General features: G+C 46.3%; 1 protein-coding gene across 12 annotated transcripts in view; it reads left to right on the top strand.

Moving 5' to 3' along the window:
* Positions 1–26,740, top strand: part of PTPRT (protein tyrosine phosphatase receptor type T) — a 433,706-nt gene that overhangs the window by 133,875 nt on the left and 273,091 nt on the right. The window lies entirely within an intron of this gene.

Here is a 26,740-nt window from a genome sequence, read left to right as displayed (position 1 = left end):
CCTCACTGCACAGAGCCCTGCTTGTCCTCAGTGTACAGAGCCCTGCTTGTCCTAAGTGTACAGAGCCCTGCTTGTCCTCAGTGTACAAAGCCCTGCTTGTCCTCACTGTACAAAGCCCTGCTTGTCCTCACTGTACAGTGCCCTGCTTGTCCACAGTGTACAGAGCCCTGCTTGTCCTCAGTGTACAGAGCCCTGCTTGTCCTCAGTGTACATAGCCCTTCTTGTCCACTGTGTACAGAGCCCTGCTTGTTCTCAGTGTACAGAGCCCTGCTTGTCCGCAGTGTACAAAGCCCTGCTTGTCCTCTCTGTACAGAGCCCTGCTTGTCCTCATTGCACAGAGCCCTGCTTGTCCTCAGTGTACTGAGCCCTTCTTGTCCACTGTGTACAGAGCCCTGCTTGTTCTCAGTGTACAGATCCCTGCTTGTCCTCAGTGTACAGAGCCCTGCTTGTCCTTAGTGTACAGAGCCCTGCTTGTCCTCAGTGTACAGAGCCCTGCTTGTCCTCAGTGTACAGAGCCCTGCTTGTCCTCAGTGTACAGAGCCCTGCTTGTCCTCAGTGTACAGAGCCCTGCTTGTCTTCAGTGTACAGAGCCCTGCTTGTCCTCAGTGTACAGAGCCCTGCTTGTCCTCACTGTACAAAGCCATGCTTGTCCTCACTGTACAGAGCCCTGCTTGTCCGCAGTGTACAGAGCCCTGCTTGTCCTCCCTGTACTGAGCCCTGCATGTCCTCAGTGTACAGAGCCCTGCTTGTCCTCAGTGTACAGAGCCCTGCTTGTACACTGTGTACAGAGCCCTGCTTGTTCTCAGTGTACAGAGCCCTGCTTGTCCGCAGTGTACAGAGCCCTGCTTGTCCTCTCTGTACAGAGCCCTGCTTGTCCTCATTGCACAGAGCCCTGCTTGTCCTCAGTGTATTGAGCCCTGCTTGTTCTTAGTGTACAGAGCCCTGCTTGTTCTCAATGTACAGATCCCTGCTTGTCCTCAGTGTACAGAGCCTTGCTTGTCCTCAGTGTACAGAGCCCTGCTTGTCCTCAGTGTACAGAGCCCTGCTTGTCCTCAGTGTACAGAACCCTGCTTGTCCTCAGTGTACAGAGCCCTGCTTGTCCTCAGTGTACAGAGCCCCGCTTGTCCTCAGTGTACAGATCCCCGCTTGTCCTCAGTGTACAGATCCCCGCTTGTCCTCAGTGTACAGAGCCCTGCTTTTCCTCAGCGAACAGAGCCCTGCTTTTCCTCAGCGAACAGAGCCCTGCTTGATCTCACACAGACAATAGCTGTAGCATCAAAAATATACACTTTTTAAAGCAATGTTACAAATATACAAATAATAGTATTATAATCTACATTATATAAAAAGTTTTTGTTACACTTTAAGCACATAAGCCTGTTGACGTGTCTGTGCTCCAGCCGGTAGGGGCCCCATTCAATTCAAACACGCAAACATAGTCACCTAGCGTCTGCATTTTCTGAGTATATTTGACAAAAAAACTTGAATACGCTCAAAAAATGACGCAAACGTAGTGACTAAGTTAGTACGTTCTGGTCATTGAATTGAACGTGGCACGTGCCTGTCCAAGCACATGGACATCGGCAGCCGATATCGAGATTCTACAGATGTATCCGTTAGAGATGAGCGAATTTTTGGAAAAAAATTGTTTTGGTTTAAATTTATTCACAGCGAATCGCTATTAAAAACGGCTATTTCTGGGTTACATAGAGTATCAATAGAGGTGTAGAACACTTTGCCTTGTCGTAACACTCATAGGGAGTGTGCTGTGTTAGTTATTCACTACAAACTGTAGAAGGCTAAAAAAAAAAAAAACAAGTGTGTAGCTTTGTCTGGCCTGTTACAGTAACTAGGCCCAAATTAGTTTAACAGGAAAATATATAAAGGACACCACGTAGGTGTACGTTGTCACGATTCGGCTGGCTGGAGGTGGATCCTCTGTGCCAGAGAGGGATTGGCGTGGACCGTGCTGGTGGACCGGTTCTAAGTTGCTACTGGTATTCACCAGAGCCCGCCGCAAAGCGGGATGGTCTTGCAGCGGCTGTAGCAACCAGGTCGTATCCACCAGCAACGGCTCAACCTCTCTGACTGCTGAAGATAGGCGCGGTACAAGGGAGTAGACAAGAGCAAGGTCGGACGTAGCAGAAGGTCAGGGCAGGCAGCAAGGATCGTAGTCAGGGGCAACGGCAGGAGGTCTGGAACACAGGCTAGGAACACACAAGGAAACGCTTTCACTGGCACAATGGCAACAAGATCCGGCAAGGGAGTGCAGGGGAAGTGAGGTATAAATAGGGAGTGCACAGGGGAACACACTAATTAAGCCAGCTGCGCCAATCAGTGGCGCAGTGGCCCTTTAAATTGCAGAGACCCGGCGCGCGCGCGCCCTAAGGAGCGGGGCCGCGCGCGCCGGGACAAGACCGACGGAGAGCGAGTCAGGTACGGGAGCCGGGATGCGCATCGCGAGCGGGCGCCTCCCGCATCGCGAATCGCATCCCGGCTGAGAGAGGTATTGCAGCGCACCCGGTCAGCAGGTCTGACCGGGGCGCTGCAAATGCGAGGATGTTGCGAGCGCTCCGGGGAGGAGCGGGGACCCGGAGCGCTCGGCGTAACAGTACCCCCCCCCCCCCCCCCTTGGGTCTCCCCCTCTTCTTGGAGCCTGAGAACCTGAGGATAAGACTTTTGTCTAGGATGTTGTCCTCAGGTTCCCAGGATCTCTCTTCTGGACCACAGCCCTCCCAATCCACCAAGAAATTTTTTTTCCCTCTGACCGTCTTGGAGGCCAGAATCTCCTTCACGGAGAAGACGTCAGAAGAACCGGAAAAAGGAGTGGGAGAAACAAGTTTGGGAGAGAAGCGGTTAATGATGAGTGGTTTAAGGAGAGACACATGGAAGGCATTGGGAATACGAAGAGAAGGAGGAAGAAGGAGTTTGTAAGAGACAGGGTTAATCTGGCACAAGACTTTGAAAGGACCAAGATAGCGTGGTCCCAGTTTGTAACTGGGGACACGAAAGCGGACATATTTAGCGGAGAGCCATACCTTGTCTCCGGGAGCAAAAATGGGGGGAGTTCTTCTTTTCTTATCGGCAAACCTTTTCATGCGGGATGAAGCCTGTAAAAGAGAATTTTGGGTCTCTTTCCATATGGTGGAAAGATCACGAGTCACTTCATCCACAGCGGGCAAACCAGAGGGCAAGGGAGTAGGGAGGGGGGGAAGAGGGTGACGGCCGTACACCACGAAAAATGGGGACTTAGCAGAAGATTCGGAGACTCTGAAGTTGTATGAGAATTCAACCCATGGTAGAAGATCTGCCCAGTCATCCTGGCGGGAGGAAACAAAATGCCGTAAATAGTCACCCAGGACCTGGTTAATTCTTTCTACTTGCCCATTGGATTGGGGATGATAAGAAGAAGAGAAGTTTAATTTAATCTTGAGCTGTTTACAGAGGGCCCTCCAGAATTTAGACACGAATTGGACGCCTCTATCCGAGACGATCTGCGTGGGCAAACCGTGAAGACGAAAAATGTGTACAAAAATTTTTTTGCCAACTGAGGCGCTGAAGGAAGACCAGGAAGAGGAATAAAATGTGCCATCTTGGAAAATCGATCAACGACCACCCAAACAACTGTGTTGCCACGGGATGGGGGTAAGTCTGTAATAAAGTCCATACCAATCAGTGACCAAGGCTGTTCGGGGACAGGCAGAGGATGAAGGAGACCAGCAGGCTTCTGACGAGGAGTCTTATCCCGGGCACAGACAGTACAGGCCCGCACAAAATCAACAACATCCGTCTCCAGAGTCGGCCACCAATAGAAACGAGAGATGAGTTGCAAGGATTTTTTGATGCCCGCATGGCCTGCGAGGTGGGAGGAGTGTCCCCATTTGAGAATCCCAAGACGCTGGCGTGGAGAAACGAAGGTCTTCCCTGGAGGAGTTTGCCTGATGGAGGCTGGAGAAGTGGAGATCAGACAGTCAGGAGGAATGATGTGTTGCGGAGAGAGCTCTACTTCCGAGGCATCCGAGGAACGAGAGAGAGCATCAGCCCTAATGTTCTTGTCGGCAGGGCGAAAATGAATTTCAAAGTTAAAACGGGCAAAGAACAACGACCACCTGGCCTGGCGAGGGTTCAGCCGTTGGGCAGACTGGAGATGGGAGAGATTCTTGTGATCAGTGTATATGATAACTGGAAATTTTGATCCCTCCAGCAGATGCCTCCATTCCTCAAGCGCCAATTTAATGGCCAGTAGTTCTCGATCCCCGATGGAGTAGTTTCTCTCCGCCGGAGAGAAGGTCCTAGAAAAAAAACCACAAGTAACAGCATGCCCGGAAGAATTTTTTTGTAGAAGGACAGCTCCAGCTCCCACTGAGGAGGCATCTACCTCCAATAGGAAGGGTTTAGATGGGTCAGGTCTGGAGAGCACGGGAGCAGAAGAAAAGGCAGACTTGAGATGTTTAAATGCGTCTTCCGCTTGGGGAGACCAGGACTTGGGATTGGCATTTTTCTTGGTTAAAGCCACGATAGGAGCCACAATAGTGGAAAAGTGTGGAATAAATTGTCTGTAATAATTGGCGAACCCCAAAAAACGTTGGATAGCACGGAGTCCGGAGGGGCGTGGCCAATCTAAGACGGCAGAGAGTTTATCTGGGTCCATTTGTAGTCCCTGGCCAGAGACCAAGTATCCTAGGAAAGGAAGAGATTGACATTCAAACAGACATTTCTCCATTTTGGCATAAAGTTGATTGTCTCGAAGTCTCTGAAGAACCATGCGGACATGCTGGCGGTGTTCTTCTAAGTTGGCAGAAAAAATCAGAATATCGTCCAGATAAACCACAACACAGGAATATAAGAGATCACGAAAAATTTCATTAACAAAGTCTTGGAAGACAGCAGGGGCGTTGCACAGGCCAAAGGGCATGACCAGATACTCAAAGTGTCCATCTCTGGTGTTAAATGCAGTCTTCCATTCGTCCCCCTCCCTGATGCGGATGAGATTATAAGCACCTCTTAAGTCCAGTTTGGTAAAGATGTGGGCACCTTGTAGGCGATCAAAGAGTTCCGAGATAAGAGGTAGGGGGTAGCGGTTCTTTACCGTGATTTTATTAAGTCTGCGGTAATCAATGCAAGGACGTAGGGAGCCATCTTTTTTGGACACAAAAAGAAATCCAGCTCCGGCAGGAGAGGAGGATTTGCGGATAAACCCCTTTTTTAAATTTTCCTGGATGTACTCTGACATGGCAAGAGTCTCTGGAGCAGACAGAGGATAAATTCTGCCCCGGGGTGGAGTAGTACCCGGGAGGAGGTCAATAGGACAGTCATAAGGCCTGTGAGGAGGTAAAGTCTCAGCTTGCTTTTTGCAAAACACGTCAGCATAGTCCATATAAGCCTTAGGAAGACCGGTTACAGGGGGAACCCCAGGGTCACGGCAGGGAGTACTGGGAGCCGGTTTAAGACAGTCCTTGAAACAAGAAGTACCCCAGTTCTTGATTTCTCCTGTGGACCAATCAAGGGTTGGGGAATGGCGTTGAAGCCACGGTAATCCAAGAAGAATTTCGGAAGTGCAGTTGGAGAGGACCAAAAATTCAATTTTTTCGTGATGAGGTCCGATGCACATTAGGAGAGGTTCCGTGCGGTAACGCACGGTACAGTCCAATCTTTCATTGTTAACAGAATTGATGTAGAGGGGTCTGGTGAGACTGGTCACCGGGATGTTGAACCTGTTGATGAGAGAGGCCAAAATAAAATTTCCTGCAGATCCGGAATCCAAGAAGTCCATAGCAGAGAAGGAGAAGGTAGAGGAAGATATCCGCACAGGCACAGTAAGGCGTGGAGAAGCAGAGTAGACATCAAGAACTGTCTCATCTTTGTGCGGAGTCAGCATACGTCTTTCCAGGCGGGGAGGACGGATAGGACAATCCTTCAAGAAGTGTTCGGTACCGGCACAGTACAGGCACAGATTCTCCATGCGGCGTCGTGTCCTCTCTTGAGGTGTCAAGCGAGACCGGTCAACTTGCATAGCCTCCACGGCGGGAGGCACAGGAACGGATTGCAGAGGACCAGAGGAGAGAGGAGCCGGGGAGAAAAAACGCCTCGTGCGAACAAAGTCCATATCCTGGCGGAGCTCCTGACGCCTTTCGGAAAAACGCATGTCAATGCGGGTGGCCAGATGAATAAGTTCATGCAGGTTAGCAGGAATTTCTCGTGCGGCCAGCACATCTTTAATGTTGCTGGATAGGCCTTTTTTAAAGGTCGCGCAGAGGGCCTCATTATTCCAGGATAATTCGGAGGCAAGAGTACGGAATTGGATGGCGTACTCGCCAACAGAAGAATTACCCTGGACCAGGTTCAGCAGGGCAGTCTCAGCAGAAGAGGCTCGGGCAGGTTCCTCAAAGACACTTCGAATCTCCGTGAAGAAGGAGTGTACAGAGGCAGTGACGGGGTCATTGCGGTCCCAGAGCGGTGTGGCCCATGACAGAGCTTTCCCAGACAGAAGGCTGACTACGAAAGCCACCTTAGACCTTTCAGTAGGAAACTGGTCCGACATCATCTCCAAGTGCAGGGAACATTGCGAAAGAAAGCCACGGCAAAACTTAGAGTCCCCATCAAATTTATCCGGCAAGGATAATCGTAGGCCGGAAGCGGCCACTCGCTGCGGAGGAGGTGCAGGAGCTGGCGGAGGAGATGATTGCTGAAGCTGTGGTAGTAGCTGCTTTAGCATCACGGTCAGTTGAGACAGCTGGTGGCCTTGTTGCGCTATCTGTTGCGACTGCTGGGCGACCACCGTGGTGAGGTCGGCGACAACTGGCAGTGGGACTTCAGCGGGATCCATGGCCGGATCTACTGTCACGATTCGGCTGGCTGGAGGTGGATCCTCTGTGCCAGAGAGGGATTGGCGTGGACCGTGCTGGTGGACCGGTTCTAAGTTGCTACTGGTATTCACCAGAGCCCGCCGCAAAGCGGGATGGTCTTGCAGCGGCGGTAGCAACCAGGTCGTATCCACCAGCAACGGCTCAACCTCTCTGACTGCTGAAGATAGGAGCGGTACAAGGGAGTAGACAAGAGCAAGGTCGGACGTAGCAGAAGGTCAGGGCAGGCAGCAAGGATCGTAGTCAGGGGCAACGGCAGGAGGTCTGGAACACAGGCTAGGAACACACAAGGAAACGCTTTCACTGGCACAATGGCAACAAGATCCGGCGAGGGAGTGCAGGGGAAGTGAGGTATAAATAGGGAGTGCACAGGTGAACACACTAATTAAGCCAGCTGCGCCAATCAGTGGCGCAGTGGCCCTTTAAATTGCAGAGACCCGGCGTGCGCGCGCCCTAAGGAGCGGGGCCGCGCGCGCCGGGACAAGACCGACGGAGAGCGAGTCAGGTACGGGAGCCGGGATGCGCATCGCGAGCGGGCGCCTCCCGCATCGCGAATCGCATCCCGGCTGAGAGAGGTATTGCAGCGCACCCGGTCAGCAGGTCTGACCGGGGCGCTGCAAATGCGAGGATGTTGCGAGCGCTCCGGGGAGGAGCGGGGACCCGGAGCGCTCGGCGTAACATACGTACAGTTTAAACTTATGAGAGTAGGACAATACGCTCCACTACAAACTGTATAAGGCTACAGAAACAAGTGGGTAGCTTTGGCTGGCCTTTCACAGTAACTAGGCCCAAATTAGTTTTTCAGGAAAAAAACCTACACCACGTAGGTGTACCTACAGTTTTCACTTATGAGAGGTGGACAATACACTCCGCTTAAAACTGTATAAGGCTACATAAACAAGGGTGTAGCTTTGGCTGGCCTTTCACAGTAACTAAGCCAAAATTAGTTTTTCAGGAAAAAAAAAGTACACCACCTATTTACACACAGGTCACACTTATGAGAGGACAATAAGCTCTGCTATGCAACCTGTATTAGGCACTGTAATCAGGTGACTATGGCTTTTCGTGCTCACCCTAACTGGCCCCTGTTAGCTTTACAGTTGTTGTACAACCAACTGCAGCAGTACAGAATCGCTGTGTAGTAGAGCCCAGTACAGTATTATTAGGCACTAATAGCAGGTGACAATGGCTTATAGTGCTCATCCTAACTGGCCCCTATTAGCTTTAGAGTTGCTGTATACCACTGCAGCAGTGGAGTCACTGTGTATTACATCCAAAAGTTCTAGTCTTACATGAAGTTGCTCATATGGCTGTTTCTTTGGCTTTTTACTTAAAAAAAAAAACACATTCAAGAAAATTAATGGATACCATCATGCTAATAGTCTATGCTACACAAATATTTGCTTAGGTTCTGCTATATACTTGGCATTTATGACACTGGAAACCTTGAGAAAAATCTGATTACAGGGCAATGGGACCTGTCAGGTTTAGCTATTTAGAGAATATGGACACCATTGCACCATTTGTGATGTTGATTTGCCTTCTGAATATATTCTCACATAGCACACTGTAGAGGGTGTAGAAGAGAAACTAAGAAAACTGTTTAAGAGCTATGGAAAGGGTGTTTTTTTTTGTTTATGTTTTTTATTTTGCACCATAATGTGCACAAAGTAAAAATAGTCTTAAAGGAGACATCTGGCGAAAATTAACTGATCCCTTATACACAGGATAGGGGATAAGTAGCTGTTGGGGGGGGGGGGGTCTGACCTCTGGGGCCTCTTGTGATCACTGGGATGGGACCTGGGGCTTTATCAGAAGCACATGCTGCTTTAATTTCTATGGGAGCTCCTATAAAAATTTATGAAATGTGTGCCGTCTAATGGTAGACGACACACGCTCCTCACTGAGAGCGTCGGGGTCCCGCCCTAAAGATCCCTTAAAGATCAGCTACTTATCCCCTATCCCGTGGATTCGGCATAAGTTGATTTTCGCCAGAATAGTCCTTTATAGATAACTGTGTTACAGTTGTACATTTGCAATTGTTGCAGTGCTGTTGTGTATGCATTATTTTTTTTTCTCGGTGTTTTACAATTGTATTCAGACGATTTTTATGTAGAAACTTGCTCATTGGTTTAACTTGTGCTTCCTCTGGGAGACTGAATATGCTTGCGGTTCAGCAGAGACATAAAAACGTGCGTCCAACTGCACAATCCACAGCAGTAACCCTCCAAGAGTATTGGGTCTTCTAAACCAGAGGACCAATTTAACACGTAATGCCAATGTTGTTTTATCTTTTGCTACCATAATCCATTTCACTAGGCGTCAAGTTAATGGTTTTAAAATTATACGTTTGCCAGGATGATACTTTTGGGATAATAGCAGTTTCGTCTGTACAGATAAAATTCATTAAAACCGTTAAGGCTAATTAATTGGATTAGTCAATTAATTTCAAGGAAAAAAAAAAAAAAAAGAGTACAGAAAGCGAATAAGCCCATGATGCAGTTTTCCACTGGCTTTATTTAGTATTCGTGATAACTAGTTAGCTTAAAGGACATTGTGGACTGTTTGATTGAGTCGACTGGCATGTAAAGGGAACGTGTCACATTGTACATCTACTGTAGTCTATTCTACCAACATCATGTTACAAATCAGGAAGAGCTGAGCAGATTGATATATATCTTGATGGGAAAAGATTCTGTAGATTGAAATTCTGGAATTTTTCATGCTTAGGAGTCCAGTGGGCAGTCCTATCATTTAGTGACACCGCCCACTGGACTCCTAAGAATAGATTCCAACCACCAAGTTATGCTGAATCTTCCCCCACAAGATATATATCAATCTGCTCAGCTCCTCCTGCTCTATAACATGATGCTGATAGATTAGATAAGGTTTTCAATGTGAAAGGTTAAATTTTATTTTATATAGTACTAGCTGAGTACCCGGCGTTGCCAGGTTTTTCCTTCCAAATCCTTGTTGGGGAGGAAAATAAACAGAAGAGGAAGCTTTTGACTTCATATCCCGTCCTCATATATTATTGTCATATCCCGACCTCCTATCCCGTCATCATATCCCGACCTCCTATCCCGACCTCCTATCCCGTCCTCCTATCCCGTCCCCCCTATTTCATCCTCCTATCCCGTCCTCCTATCACGTCCTCCTATCCTGTCCTCCTATCCCGTCCTCCTTTCCCGTCCTCCATTCCCATCCTCCTTTCCCGTCCTCCTATCTCGACCTCCTTTCCCGTCCTCCTATCTCGACCTCCTTTCCCGTCCTCCATTCCCATCCTCCTTTCCTGTACTCCCATCCTGTCCTCCTATCCTGTCCTCTTATCCCGTCCTTCTATCCCGTCCATCTATCCCGTCCTCCTGTCCCATCCTCCTATCCCGTCCTCCTTTCCCGTCCTCCTTTCCCGTCCTCCTTTCCCATCCTCATATCTCGACCTCCTTTCCCGTCCTCCTTTTCCGTCCTCCTATCCCGTCCTCCTATCCAGTCCATCTATCCCGTCCTCCTATCCCGACCTCCTATAATGTCCTCCTATCCGTCCTTCTGTCCCATCCTCCTTTCCCGTCCTCCTATCTCGACCTCCTTTCCCGTCCTCCATTCCCGTCCTCCTTTCCCATCCTCCTATCTTGACCTCCTTTCCCGTCCTCCTATCTCGACCTCCTATCTCGACCTCCTTTCCCGTCCTCCTTTCCCGTCCTCCTATCCCGTCCTCCTATCATGACCTCCTATCCCATCCTCCTATCACGACCTCCTATCTCGTCCTCCTATCACGACCTCCTATCTCGTCCTCCTATCACGACCTCCTATCCTGTCCTCCTATCACGACCTCCTATCCCGTCCTCATATCTCGACCTACTATCCAGTCCTCCTATCACGACCTCCTATCTCGTCCTCCTATCACGACCTCCTATCCTGTCCTCCTTTCCCGACCTCCTTTCCCGACCTCCTATCCCGACCTCCTATCCCGGTCCTCCTATTCCGGTCCTCCTATCGCGTCCTCCTATAGCGTCCTCCTATCCCGTCCTCCTATCCCGTCCTCCTATCCTGACCTCCTATCCCGACCCGTAATATGTGTACCAGTTAATGAAATATCTACAGCCGTACGGAAGTTATGTGGGAACATACATTTCCCATTGATTTGCATGGGACTTTAACCCCTTAAGGACCAAGGACGTACCGGTACGTCCTTGGTCCTGCTCTTCTGATATAACGCGGGGTTACACAGTATAGTGAAGCCGGGACCCGCCTCTAATAGTGCGCAGCGCCGATCGCGGCGCTGCGCGCTATTAACCCTTTAGCCGCGCGCTCAGAGCTGAGCCGCGCGGCTAAAAGTGAAAGTGAAAGTTCCCGGCTAGCTCAGTCGGGCTGTTCGGGATTAGTATTATCGAAGTATTATCGAAATATCTCCAGCCGTTTGGAAGTTATGCAGTAACATATATTTCCCATTAACTTGTATGGGACTTTAAACATAAACCCCGCCCCTGGCAAATGGGGGTGAGTAAGGGTTAAATCACCTATCCTATGTTTGTTGTTGACATATAAGTAACATGTGTGCCAAGTTTCATGTTAATATCTTTAGCCGTTTGGACGTGATGCTGGAACATACAGTGATCCCTCAACTTACAATGGCCTCAACATACAATAGTTTCAACATACAATGGTCTTTTCTGGACCATTGTAAGTTGAAACCAGTCTCAACATACAATGTACGGACAGTCCAGATCTGTGAAACGTGTCAATGGCCGGAAGAACCGACCAATCAAAATGGGCATTCACTGGTAAAACCCCTGTATTACTGAAGCGTATGCACTGACTGGTGTCTGGTAGCGCCCCCTACAGTAGAGGGAAGTATTACATGTTCTGTACACTTTACCTGTGCCAGGGTTAGCTGTTCCTTTGGACACCAGGTGAGGGCGACTCCATTACTTTTTTACTTACAGGACCCTGAAGAAGCTCCTGTCCTCTACATAGACCAGTGTTTCCCAAGCAGGGTGGCCCCAGCTGTTGCAAAACTACAACTCCCCGCATGCCCGGACAGCCTTTGGCTGTCCTGGTATACTGGGAGTTGTAGTGTTGCAACAGCTGGAGGCTCCATGCTTGGAAAACACTGACATAGACAGTGATTTACAGCTCCCAGCAGATCGTTCTTACTTTTATATGTAAGGATTTGCTTTATCTACATTAGTTATCTACTTATTTTTCTTTAAGTCTCACTTTTTCCTATTTTTGGATGACATTTTGGTGCCTTTAGAACCAATTACCAGGTTTCCATAGAGTTCTGGTCTCAACATACAATGGTTTCAACATACAATGGTCGTCCCAGAACCAATTCATATTGTAACTTGAGGGACCACTGTACATACTTACATACACACATACATACATACATACATACATACACACATACATACATACATACACACACACGTTGAGTTTTATATATATAGATGAACTTCACACAATAGACTAGGTTTAAACTTGATCCTAGCATTACATTCAGATGGATAGTTTTAAAGGGAAAAACGTATCCTATGTATAGACCAGTGTTTCCCAACCAGTACACCAGCTGAGGCAAAACTACAACTCCATGCATGCCCAGGGTATGTTTTGCCACAGTTAGTGGCACACTGGTTGGAAAACACTGTTATAGACCATTTGATCAATGGGGAGGGGGGGGGGGGGGGGGGCTGACTTCTGGCACTGGAAGGGTTAAGATTTTTTAACAGAAATAGTTTAAAAATCTGTATAATTTTTTGGCATCAGTTAATATTAAAAAACTTCCCCCCCCCCCCCCACTGGAGTACCCCTTTAAGGATCCAGGAAGGATGTAGGTCCTTTGACTGTAGCAGAAATGGACTTCTAATGCAGGCATCAGCACTAATTTTCGGGTGCGTTGGTTGTCTGTCTCCTGGGTTGTGTCCAGGTCTGTCTTATTAGTTCATAAAACTATCTAATATTCTAATTAATTGCAAGACTATAGTAATCATTAAGTTAATGATTAATTAAAAGCTCAGAATATAGATAGCAGTTAAATTAAAGCTATATAAAAAAAATTATCCGCACTGTCTTCCCCCACAATCTCACAGAAATGTACCTGACAAATCCTTGTCACCTGTTACTCTGTGATCGTTGGATCATGCTTTCCACTTTATTTTCATTATACCTGAATAGAATAAAATCCCGGATTGACACGTTGGCTGAACTTGACTTTCCTTCCTCCTTTTCCTTGATCATCCCGAGTTTTACTATTTTCTATGTGCACAGTTATCACCTCTAGCAGTCAGTGCTGACTGGCTGGGTTTACATTACGTTTTAAGCAATACGGGACCATATACGGTTGGGGGGAGCGAAAATCGGGCGCTCCCGTATCCCCGTATGTAATGCATTTCAATGAGCCGACCGGAGTGAAACGCTGACTCTGGTCGGCTCATTTTTGCCCTGTATGCGGTTTTCCTACCGGACCTAAAACCGTGGTGTACCATGCTCCCTACTATAGACTTGCATTGAGGGGGCAGGGCGTGATGTCACAAGGGGCGGAGTCATGACATCAAAAAACTCTGGCCCGTAGTCATGACCCTTCATACACGGAGCAAACATCGCTCTGTGCAGCTGCCACAGGTGGGTGTCTGCATAAGAGATTGCGGGGGTCCCCAGCGACGGGACCCCGCGATCAGACATCTTATCCCCTATCCTTTGGATAGGGGATAAGATGTCTAAGAGCCGGAGTACCCCATTAATCATCTCTGAAAGTAAGCTCAGTTTTGTCCTGTGTCTTAAAGAAAAGCAATACAATTCTATGAAGGGGGAGGAGGGAGTTCCACGCACCAGCTCTGAGAGAACTGCAAATTAGAGATCAAGCCTGCAGAGCGGAAATCTGAAGAACATGCTGGGAGTTGTAGTTTTGCAAAAATTGGAGACACCCTCGTTGGGGAACACTGTCATAATGGCCTACAAAGGATGGTGTTTTATCTTGTCAGTTAAAAATGATACACCAATGAATAGGCATTAGCTCGTCCTTTGGCTGGTTGCTTGCTCAATTACGCTTGCCAATGCCCAACCAGAAACCTTGTAAAATGCAAGTACCAAGAGGAACTTTGCCCTTATGCTCCAATGTATCCAAAAACTGTTTATTTGGGACAGAGGTAACCAATGGCCACTTTCGTCCCTGGGTACTTGATCTGGTCTTAAAAGGGTATTCTAGGATTTTTTTTATTTATTTGACTATGCTACAGGGGCTGTAAAGTTAGTGTTGTTCATTATACTGTATAGTATCTGTACCTGTGTTTGATGACTGGTCTCTGTTTGACTTTTGCCTCAATGTTTATTTTTAACAGCATACAAAATAGGTGAGGTTGCAGTGCGGCCCGTGATATTACATCACAAGTCAGGTATTGAAAGGGAGCTTGTCTGCTTCAATGGGTAGGGGATAGATAATTCTCCACGGGGCTGCAGGGAATTGTCTGAGGTGTGCTTCAATGGGTGGGATGGGGTGGCTGATGTGTGTGAGGGAGAAAAGTGACCTGACACTTACAAACAAGGGATCCTGGGAATTGTAGTAAGAGGGAGGGAACTCCAACTGGAAATATGCATTTAACAAAAAGAAAGCAGCAGCATCATGGTAATCTCACAACACAGCCATTTTGCCCAAAGACCAGCACAGATCCTTCCTATGCATGTCCATTACTGTCTGGCAGGAAAATACTAATATCACCTTATGGTGGATAAACCCTTTGCTTTTGGGCTATATCCAGAGTGGCTGTCGTCTACGCATCTCTAGGCAATACATAGGTGGCTGCTTGAGGATTCAGCCTCAGTCTTCTCCTTCCCTTTCTCTCTGAATAATGTCCCTCTCCCTCCCTATCAGACTTGTTGCGTCTTATCTTCTCCTGTGATTCCTGGGGAGTAGAGGCAGCGCACGCCTCTGTAATGAGGTACTGGCATTGCCTCACTCACATCTAAGGCCTGTGTGATCCCAGACGGATGAGACGAGAAAGGTGGGAAGAAAAGGAGATAGATGAGACATCTCGACGGCGTGTCACACAGGCCTCAAACTGCTGAACTGTACTACCATTACCTGTTCCTGCCAGAAGGATGGGAGCAGCTCGCCTTTTTATTTCGTTGAAGGCTTTTCAGTTAATTTTACCCTTTTACATCCTGACAAGCTATTCTAACATTCTTTCTTATAGCCCCCGTTTTAGCACCCATCTTCTTAATATTACGGCTCATCAATTCTGTAGGACCTGGTGACAGCACCTTAGAATAAGACTCGTTGGGTGTCAGGTCCTTATGCCGTCAACAATACCCAAAAGATTTATAGACTGTGTTTTTTATTGAGTACTCAATACTGGGTATCCATTAATGCATCTGCCAGAGGTTTGGAGTTTTATTAAAGGGAATCCGTCACATATTACATATGTCATGTTATAGAGCAAGAGGAGCTGAGCAGATTGACATATAGTTTTGTGGGAAGAGAACCAGGTTAATTTTTCATTTATGCATGTAAATCTCTGCTCATTCTGGGCTAAGTAGTCAAGTGGGCGGTCCTTGGACCACACACTTGACTACTTAGCCCAGAAAGAGCAGAGGTTTACATGAAAAAATCTGCTCAGCTCCTCCTGCTCTATAACATACCTGCAGATTAGGGATCGACCGATATCGTTTTTTTTGGGCCGATACCGATAATCGGTGGAGGTTAGGGCCGATAGCCGATAACTTATACCGATATTCCGGTATAAGTTATCGGCTATTTATCCCCCCGCGACACCGCTGCAGATCATTGATTTAAAGCGGGCGCTTTAAAACAATGAACTGCAGTGGCTTTTGCGGTGCCATAGACCGCCGCCGCCACCCGCTTCTCTCCCCCTGCCTGTCCGGGGGTCCTGAGTCCTATCACTGCCACCGCTCCCCCCACCACCGCACCGCTCCTCTCCGCACCCCCTACCACCCCACCGCACCACGCCGCATCGCACCCCCCACCGCACCGCCCCGGCCCCATTGCCTCCCCCATCCCCGGTTTTATAATTGCCTGTTCCTGGGGCCCAGGGTCCACTCTAAATCTGGCTCCGGTGGCGTCCTCCTGAGCTGTGCGCACTGACGGTGACGTCTCGTTGCGTCACGTGTCATTGCGCACAGCATAACCCAGGACGCAGCAGGAGCCGGAAGTAGCGTGGACCCCGGGCCCCGGGAACAGATAATTATAAAACTGGGGATAGGGGAGGCAATGGGGCCGGGTAGGTGCGGTGGGGGGTGCGACGCGGTGCGGTGGGGGGGTTGGGGGGGTGCGGTCGCGGTGCTGGGGGCGGGCATTATCGGCTTATCAGCAAGGTAATTGGCGATACTGATAATGCCCCAAATCGTGATTATCGGCCGATAATATCGGCCAAACCGATAATCGGTCGAACCCTACTGCAGATTGTACTGTATTGTATATAGCATCTGCTCAGCTCCTCCTGCTCTATAACAGGATACCTGCAGATTGTACTGTATTGTATATATCATCTGCTCAGCTCCTCCTGCTCTATAACATATTACATGCAGATTGTACTGTATTGTATATATCATCTGCTCAGCTCCTCCTGCTCTATAACATGATACCTGCAGATTGTACTGTATTGTATATATCATCTGCTCAGCTCCTCCTGCTCTATAACATGTTACATGCAGATTTACTGTATTGTATATATATATATATATATATATATATATATAATCTGCTCAGCTCCTCTTGCTCTATAACATGATACCTGCAGATTGTACTGTATTGTATATATCATCTGCTCAGCTCCTCCTGCTCTATGACATGTTACATGCAGATTTACTATATTGTGTATATATATATATAATCTGCTCAGCTCTTCATGCTATATAACTTGATACCTGCAGATTGCACTGTATTGCATATATAATCTGCTCAGCTCCTCCTGCTCTATAGCATAATACCTGCAGATTGTACTGTATTGTATATATCATCTGCTCAGCTCCTCCTGCTCTATAACATATTACCTGCAGATTGTACTGTATTGTATATATCATCTGCTCAGCTCCTCCTGCTCTATAACATGATACCTGCAGATTGTACTGTATTGTTTATATCATCTGCTCAGCTCATCCAGCTCTATCACATGATACCTGCAGATTGTACTGTATTGTATATATCATCTGCTCAGCTCCTCCTGCTCTATAACATGATACCTGTAGATTGTACTGTACTGTATATATCATCTGCTCAGCTCCTCCTGCTCTATAACATGATACCTGCAGATTGTACTGTATTGTATATATCATCTGCTCAGCTCCTCCTGCTCTATAACATGATACCTGCAGATTGCACTGTATTGTATATATAATCTGATCAGCTCCTCCTGCTCTATAGCATAATACCTGCAGATTGTACTGTATTGTATATATCATCTGCTCAGCTCCTCCTGCTCTATAACATGTTACCTGCAGATTGTACTGTATTGTATATATCATCTGCTCAGCTCCTCCTGCTCTATAACATACCTGCAGATTGTACTGTATTGTATATATCCTCTGCTCAGCTCCTCCTTCTCTAGAACATGATACCTGCAGATTGTACTGTATTGTATATATCATCTGCTCAGCTCCTCCTGCTCTAGAACATGATACCTGCAGATTGTACTGTATTGTATATATCCTCTGCTCAGCTCTTCCTTCTCTAGAACATGATACCTGCAGATTGTACTGTATTGTATATACCATCTGCTCAGCTCCTCCTTCTCTAGAACATGATACCTGCAGATTGTACTGTATTATCATCAGTTCAGCTCCTCCTGCTCTATTACCTGATACCTGCAAATTGTACTTAGCATTTAATGTGACAGGTTTCCTTTTATGCCTTTCTTGTATTTATTTACAATTTTATTTAATTTATAAAAGAGAGCAGCAAAAGGTAAACAAAACCAGAAGCCATATATGTTCCATAGTGTTAATATGGCCATGTGCATGAACCCTCAGCAGTTCTGCGTATGATAGGAAACAGAATGGTCCTACATATCCCCCCCCCCCCCCCCCCTTGCTTTCTACGTTCCTTCTTTCATGCCCCCTCCCATAGCACAGGACACAGGTGCAGCTTGGCACTGTCTGATATGAACCGATGTCTGGCGCTAGAATGGGTCCCCGTAGGTTCCCAGGATCCCTAAGGGAAGGTAGGGGGGCTAGATGGAGGGGACAGGATGTTGCAGATGCTGCCACTTCTCATTCTAATCAGAGGTTCAGTAATTAGAGCTTAAGGATGGAAAACCACGGAGATCCTGTAAAACCAATATAACAGATGTTCAGCGAGAGGAGGCAATGTGTGGGGGACACATGGGTGCTAACCTCTATGATGTGACAAGGTAAGGACAGAACAACATGAAAAGGCCAGATTTTAACAATTTGTTAACTTAACCCTTATGATGTTAGCTTCTCTGAAGAGCAAAATCTTGCTTCAGTATCCAAAGTATTCCTAGGTGGATAGAGATAGAAGATTATGAACATGTATCTTACATATCTTACAAGACTGTGCAGAGCGAAGACCACATATTGCATCTGAGATCAGATAAAAAGACCCCCTTAATGCTGCTAAGTGCTGTATATGAGCTTTAGATGTGCATTCTCCGCTGCCCCACCGGCCTCTCCGATAAGGCTTCGAAAGGCTTATCTCTAGTGAGCTGAAAATGCTGCATACATTAGCCATAAAAGCATTTTTCGAAGGTAAGAATATTAAGTGTGGTGTAAAATAGAAGCTTTACGGTCCAAGAACTTCTGCATACAAAGAAGTTGGATATAAGAAAGACTTAAAGAACTGTGTAGAAGGGAGAAAGTCAAGATATCTCCAAATTACAAAGTTACAGCAATGATGGTGTCTGCATATTAAAGAAAAAAATAAAGAGATTCGGACCTGGTGTTGTTGTGGCACAATGCAATGATCAAGCTGAAGTGGTTTGTTTTATTGGAAACATGGTCTACCAGCCAGAGGAAGGGAAAGGTCTAATACCATAAATGGTCTACGAGCCAAAGATTGTGGATAGGATCCGCTTCAATGGGAACATTGTGGCGCTGACGAGACTCAAGTACGCACAGCCAAATTAAGATGATACAAAGTTTCAATCCCAAAAGGCAATGTGTTTCACTGCACTTGCGCAGCTTCTTCAGGCATGACGAGGAGAGGTAAGATGCATACTTATAATAGTAGGAGTTTGCATCTTACATCCACAATTACATTTCAGCTGGAGGGCAGCAGATGACTCTGTTCTTTCTATATGTGGTTACCATTGTTGTGTATGTTGCTACTAGAGATGAGCGAACTTACAGTAAATTCGATTCGTCACAAACTTCTTGGCTCGGCAGTTGATGACTTATCCTGCATAAATTAGTTCAGCTTTCAGGTGCTCCGGTGGGCTTGAAAAGGTGGATACAGTCCTAGGAAAGATTCTCCTAGGACTGTATCCACCTTTTCCAGCCCACGGGAGCACCTGAAAGCTGAACTAATTTATGCAGGATAAGTCATCAACTGCCGAGCCGAGAAGTTTGTGACGAATCAAATTGACTGTAAGTTTGCTCATCTCTAGTAGCTACACAACCCCTCAGGATAAGTGGCTTTCATGCATTTCCCCTATTTTCCAATTTCATAAATTAATTTCAATATGGAGCACTCTCACCTTTGCTTTTAGATTAAGAACCATAGATGGCCCACCAGCCAGAGGAAGGGAAAGGTCTAATAACCAGCGATGGTCTACCAATCAGAGAAAGGGAAAGGTCAAAGAACCAAAGATGGCCCACCAGCCAGAGGAAGGGAAAGGTCTAATAACCAGCGATGGTCTACCAATCAGAGAAAGGGAAAGGTCAAAGAACCAAAGATGGCCCACCAGCCAGAGGAAGGGAAAGGTCTAATAATCAGTGATGGTCTACCAATCAGAAACAGGGAAAGGTCAAAGAACCAAAGATGGCCCACCAGCCAGAGGAAGGGAAAGGTCTAATAACCAGCGATGGTCTACCAATCAGAGAAAGGGAAAGGTCAAAGAACCAAAGATGGCCCACCAGCCAGAGGAAGGGAAAGGTCTAATAATCAGTGATGGTCTACCAATCAGAAACAGGGAAAGGTCAAAGAACCAAAGATGGCCCACCAGCAAAAGGAAGGGAAAGGTCTAAGAACCATAGATGGCCCACCAGACAGATATCAGTAAGGCAGTCCACTTATTCTTTTTTTCTGAAAAACTGAGCATTATGGAAATGTTCACAAGAGCATTACCCTCATGGTTTTGATGTGGAAACTGTGTTGATTTCCATGTAAAAAAAACACATACATTTTGACTTAAAAAAACAAAAAAACTCCCATGTACATTAAACACGCAAAAACCAGGCTGCAATTCCCCCTTTATTTTCTTGTCTGCTGCTCAATGCCGTGTTTATCACAACAGTCTAAAACAAAACTGTCTTTGTTGCCCATAGTGACCAATGAGTTTTGATAAATGAGGCCCATGTCTCCAGCCCCTTGTGCACTCTATATTCTCCTCCCACACTTTTCAGCCTCTCACATTAGTTCCTAGCTCCCATCCACTGCTTTTTCAGCTCCCCCTCCTATAACGCTTACAACTGAGCATGTGCGACCAGAAACTAAAGCTGAGCTACAGGTCATAACCAAAGGCGACCGACTATAAACATAGTAGGAGATTTATCAAAACCTGTCTAGAGGAAGAGTAGTGCAGTTGCCCATAGTAACCAATCAGATCCCTTCTTTCATTTTTCACAAGCCTCTTTAAAACTGAAAGTAGTGATCTGATTGGTTGCTATGGGCAACTGCACAAATCTTCCTCTGCACAGGTTTTGATAAATCTCCCCCATAGTCTTTAGGGCCATGACTAGTAGGGCGAGTAGTGAGGCATTATGTGGGAACTACAGAAAATAAAAAATTACTATACATTAAGGACATTTACTCAGTACTGCAGTCAACATTTGTGTACAGGACTACCCCTTTAAGTCTATTTCAATCCATGATTTTTCCAATATTTTAAAAACAGTTAGGATGAACAACTAAATTCAACCATTTAAAAGGGGTATGCCATGAATAAACTGGTACAGGGATCATCACAGTTGATCACGTCTCCTCTATACACTTCTCCTCCAGTGCCCAATGCAGGGGTAATGGATTATTACTTGCCATGGATACAAATAACTTACCAACCATGTGAGGCAAGTGGTCTAAAAAAATCTCCCCTCTGGTTCATATAGGGAAGCCAGATGCAATGGGGTTTATGGACCCTTCTAAAGGTCTTAAAAATAGAATGTACTAATTCTTCCTTAAAAGGGTCCAGTCCCTTAAATTCTCTTTCAAAGCACCTCAGAAAATTGTAAAATAATAAAAGAATCAACATTCATCTTATTGATCCCGTCACTCCTATTTTTGGTACTTCCCAGTATTTTAACCAGTTTCTACTTCCTGGTCCCGCTCAACATAGACATAGCCTACACAGGAACCCATGAGTAGGACACTGCAAAATTATCGTTGTGGACCTGAGGAAGGCGTGAGAAGATGCCGAAACGCGTTGTCCAGTTGTACATTTTACGTACGAATAAAACAAAAGAATCCTGTGAATCCATTGGCATCCTGACTTATTTCCACAGTAGCGCTTGGGAGACAGAACCCTCGCATTTTCTGTGCTTCTAATCCCTTCAACATAGACATGTGACTTCTGCTTTTTTCACCGATTGGCCAGTAATTAGCTACATAAATCACATGTCTGTGTAGATGGAAACAAAGAAGTATAGGCCACTGGAGGACAAGAAATATAAGTAAGAAAAGTATGACTTCTCTTGCACCCAAGCACCATACAGAAATTGCACTTTGAGCAGAATTTTATCATCACGGCTTAATGTCTGTGCAGACTTTACAAAAACACTTCGGGAAATTTATATATATTTTTTTATTGTAGATGAAATAAATGTAGAGAGTGATTGTAACGCCAAGCGCTCCGGGCCCGCTTCCCCTCCGGAGCGCTCGCGGCGTCACTTCCCTGCTTGCAGCGCCCCGGTCAGCGAGTGTGACCGGGAGTGCTGCTCTGTGTCCCTCGGCGGGGATGCTCTGTGTCCCTCTGCTCAGTCCCGGCGCGCGCGGCCCCGCTCTCTAGGGCGCGCGCGCGCCGGGTCTCTCGAATTTAAAGGGCCAGTGCACCATTAATTGGTGCCTGGCCCAATTAGTTCCTAACACTCCCTACACTATATAAACCCACTTCCCCTTCCTGTCCCTGCCGGATCTTGTTGCCTTGTGGCTGAGAAAGCGTTTCTGTGTGTTCCATTGCCTGTGTATCCAGACCTTTGCCGTTGCCTCTGACTACGAACCATTGCTGCCTGCCCAGACCCTTCTGCTACGTCCGACCTTGCTCTTGCCTTGTCCTTGTGTACCGCGCCTGTCTCAGCTGTCAGTGAGGTTGAGTCGCTATCGGGTGGAACGACCTGGGGGTTACCTGCCGCTGCAATCCCATCCCTCTTTGCGGCGGGCTCTGGTGAAAACCAGTAACCCCTTAGATTCCGTTCCCCTGGTACGGCCCACGCCATCACCTCACTGACACAGAGGATCCCCCACCCGTGTCCTCCCGCATACCTGTCCGAATCCTGTCAGTGATAAACAACTAACAATGGTGTCTCCCCCTGATGACGTCACCATGCCTGTTGACAGAAACATGTTGGGAGTGTTTTTTTTCTGTTTTGGGGTTTGCCCCTTGGAGCATGCTCAGGGACATGTTCTGATTTCAATATACTTAAGATACTTTTTGATACAATGTGGCTATACCACATGACTACGAGTGAGACCATATTTTTATAGGCTCAGGTGACACACTTTTACAATCACGGTTTTTGGGTGTTTTTTAGTATCTGACGATTAAAAGTTAAGTTTTAATCAAGCATTTCTTCATGTCCCAAATAGTTGTTGGCGCACTCTGTTGAAAATGTTGTATGTTTGGCAAAACAGGGTTAAATGTCGCTCTATGGAAAATTACCATCTTTTCAGGCAGCATGAGCGTGTGAATATAAGACTGTAGCATCAATGTGAGCGCCTGGTTTACACAGACTATAAGAGCAGACAGTAAAAATAAATTAAGAGGAAATCTCAGCATTTCCGCTCTGATTCATCTCACATTCATTGAGACACATTGGTGCACCAAAGCACTCAGCAGGAAAAATAGCATTTCGGCAAACACAGTTCACTTGCGGTAATATGTCACCGTGCGTTTCTCCAAGCCGCCGTTTTGTTTATGCGTATTTATAATATAGGAGAAGTTAAGCTGTGTTGAGTTCCTTTCTCCGCACACAGCTGCCGTAGGCATTATTATTGCACGCCGCCGCAGAAAGGGGCAGTAACTTCCCATATGATAAGGCCGAGGATAGTCTGGCGGATCAGATACCTTGCTGAGCTAATGAGGATTCGGATACCTAGAGAAAGAAAATTCATGCAGAGAGATGCACAAAAAAAAAGGAGAAGCTATTCTCTGTGTTTACCTGCAATGGAAATTGAATAGGTTTTAACTTACGTTTTTACTTTTCCTAAATATAAATGGGAAAATGTTCAAAGACTTTATTTTGCACCTCAAAGACTGTTAACTGCGCCTCCTTTTCAGAAGTGTGTTTGGTCTTTTGAAAATTTGGGGCAAATAGCACAAATAGCAATTTAAAACCAGATATACTTGGTATTAACTGAGACACTTTGTGGACCAGAAACTGGTGCTAAACCTTTGAAAATAGGGTGCTAATAGCACAAAAAGCCTAGCCACGCCCCTGTGTTTAAAGGGGTACTCTGCCGCTAGACATCTTATCCCCTATCCAAAGGAGAGGGATAAGATGTCTGATCATGGGCTGGGGCCCCTGTGTTCTCCCGCAGCATCCGGCATTCTACACAAACGGCGGATTCCTGCAGCAGTGGTAGTGACATCACTGCCACGCCCCCTCGTGATGTCACACTACACCCCCTCCATTCATGTCTATAGACATGAATGGAGGGGACGTGCTGTAAAGTCACGAGGGGGGCGTGGCCATGCTGTTACGATCACGTCCTCCTGCTCCTAGTGTTCTGAACAAAATGTTCAGAATGCTGGAGCACCAGAGTACCCCTTAAAAATAACTGTGCATTCAAAAGTGTTGACAGTGAACGTGCCATAGCAATATAAAGACAAGTTACATGTATTTACCTATATTTTCTGGCATTTGTAGCTGTGTTTAACATAAATACGCAATTCTAGCATTAAGAGTGAAAGTTGACTAATAGGTGAATGGCAAATCACCCATAAAACATAAAAATAACAACCAAATATTTTTCAATAAAAAAAATATGTCTGTGGACAGAGCACCCCTGCCAGTAAGAATGTTGGTGGCAGTCCACCAGGACACCGATTCTATTTCACTGACTATACGCCATTTTTTTGCTCCATAGTTTGGTGTTAAACTAGGTGACTGGGGACTCTAGAACCAGCTTCATGCGAGCAGGACTGGTGCAAGGATTTTTGTCACCCTAGGCAAAATCTTTTTTTTACTGCCCCCTTGACTCCTCCCATTGACACAATCCACTTTACTACTGGAGTGACACACTGTGACAAACCTCGTCCTCATGTGATTTCCTTACTTCTGGGGTGACACACTGTAAAAAGTTCCTCCTCATGTAATCTCCTTACAACCGGGGTGACAGCTTAGTGGCTGTAAGGACATGGAGGAACAACTCTCTTGCTGAGTTCAGAATGGTGCCCCCATCAAGAGGGCACTCTAGGCGGCTGCCTATTTTGCCTATAGGTAGAGCCGGCCCTGCATGTGAGTCTGGGAAGGCGACCTCAGTCAGAAGCTGGATACTGAACAGTGGCATAAGTCTTTCTTACTGACCCATAACATGTCCATTTCCTCTAGACTTCAAGATCTAAATAAAAAAATTGTCTTACATTGTTGTCTTGCTGGATATGTGATAGTACATTCTCTGGTGGAATGTTTCAATGTTGGAACTCAATGGGGGGGGGGGGGGGGGGGCATGAAAAGACTATACAATCATCTCTGTCATACCAATATGAATTTCACACCCTTCATGGCTTGACTTTTTGTCCTACCAGGCCATATCCCCTCCCTCAAAACAGTCCTCCGCGGGCACTTCATTGGAGCCATAAGACCTCCTATTTGTAGACTGTGGATATCTCCCTATCCCCTTACTCGCTTGACATAAGTTGACACGTGTAATCACATTATACGATTCAAATTGGATGACAATAATTCTACTATCCACTTTGATGCATTTTAGGCCCCATGGTAGCAATTTAGCTTCTATCAAGCTTTGCCCTCTTGGGTGTTCTTGGGGTCACTTTTTTGAGTTGTGAACAACTCTTATTCTCCATTGGCTGCAAGCCCCCCCACCCACTCATTCCTTCCTTATTTTTCTGTAGTTGTTTGTTTTTTATGTTTTGGGTGTCTGGACCATCTAGTTTCACGACGGCAATTCATCCTTATTTCTTATTTATTTTCTTCTTACTACAGTTGATGGTTATTGTAGGGCTGCTGTATTTCACTGACTACGCCTACACAGTTTTTGTTGGATGTTTATTATTCTTGTTTTTGGAACTCTAATAAACACATTTTGAACCATAAAGATTTCAGAGAATCCTCAAAGGAAAGCCCAAAGTCTCTCAGATGTTCTAATAAAGGGTAAAAGCGCTCTACAGAAAATGTACTGCCTAGCAAGTGTTATATCTTCTTACTGAATAACCAAACATTTTCACACATTATCACTACAGATTTTACCACTTTTACTGTAGCAGAATCGTCATGCCTACCCTGCTTATTCTGTGGATTGGTGGTTATATCCGCAGCAGAAAAAATTCTGCTATATGTGACCATATCCTGATGGAGTTTTCTGGTCACAACATATTGTGGGCCTATCAATGAGGGGCAGACTCTCGGTACCCCATTAGTCAGCTGTTTGCCCAAGCCAGGGCTCCAGCATACAAGCAAAAACAGAGCTGAAAGCATCTGGACTGCAGTAACCCATTATGGCCACTATACAGTCTATGGTGCTGTCTGCTTCTGCTTCTATTTACTGTGTAAGCTGAAGCAGATTGGCAAGGTGCCAGGTGTTGGACACGCACAGGTGAATTATTGATGACCTATCCTAAGGATAAGCCCTCAATATGGGCATTTTAATATAAAAATATCTCTTGAGTGTACTGCTGCCATCTATTGTCTTATGTAAGCTGCCATTTCAATAAAAAGAATGACAGGAAGTTAAAGGGGTTATCCGATGACTTTAGTTGATGCTGGGGACAGCCCTGAAAAAAAAAACACATACTCACCTCGGTCCTTCGGGTCTCACACTGTGACATCATCCAGTTCCCTGCAGCTTTGGCTACTTCCTACTTCCAAGAAGAGCACTTTAAGAGCACATCACGGGGGGCGTGGCCAACCCCCGCAGCACGAAAACAGCATTCGGAACATTTAGTTCCAAACACTGGCCAGTGGAGTACCCCTTTAATGCATTAAATGGCTCAGCCAATTATTGATAGCAGTATCTTGCCTCACTCCGTGACTGGCTGAGGTGCTGTCACTGCAGTCAGGAGCTCTTCCCTTAAGTAGAGCTGGGAGGGATGGATGACATCAGGCCAAAAGGGGGGGGGGGGGGGGGAGAGAGGTGTCTATGGCTTTTTTTTTTTTTTTCTTAGCCATCTATGCACAAGTTACATGTATTTTCTGGGTTTAAAGAAACATATAGTATTTCTCCCTGGGTTTAACATAACTGCACAGTTATGTGCAGTTTTATGAATTCAGGATGTTCATTTCAGGCCTTTATTTTCTGGGTTTAATAAAACAAACAAACATAGAGTTTGTACCTGGGTTTAACATAAATACACAGT

This window comes from Hyla sarda, chromosome 13 (genome assembly GCF_029499605.1).
Source record: "Hyla sarda isolate aHylSar1 chromosome 13, aHylSar1.hap1, whole genome shotgun sequence".
In the NCBI taxonomy this organism is placed as follows: Eukaryota; Metazoa; Chordata; class Amphibia; order Anura; family Hylidae; genus Hyla; species Hyla sarda.
The sequence above is the reverse complement of the archived record's forward strand: the minus strand, read 5'-3'. Positions and strand labels throughout refer to the sequence as shown.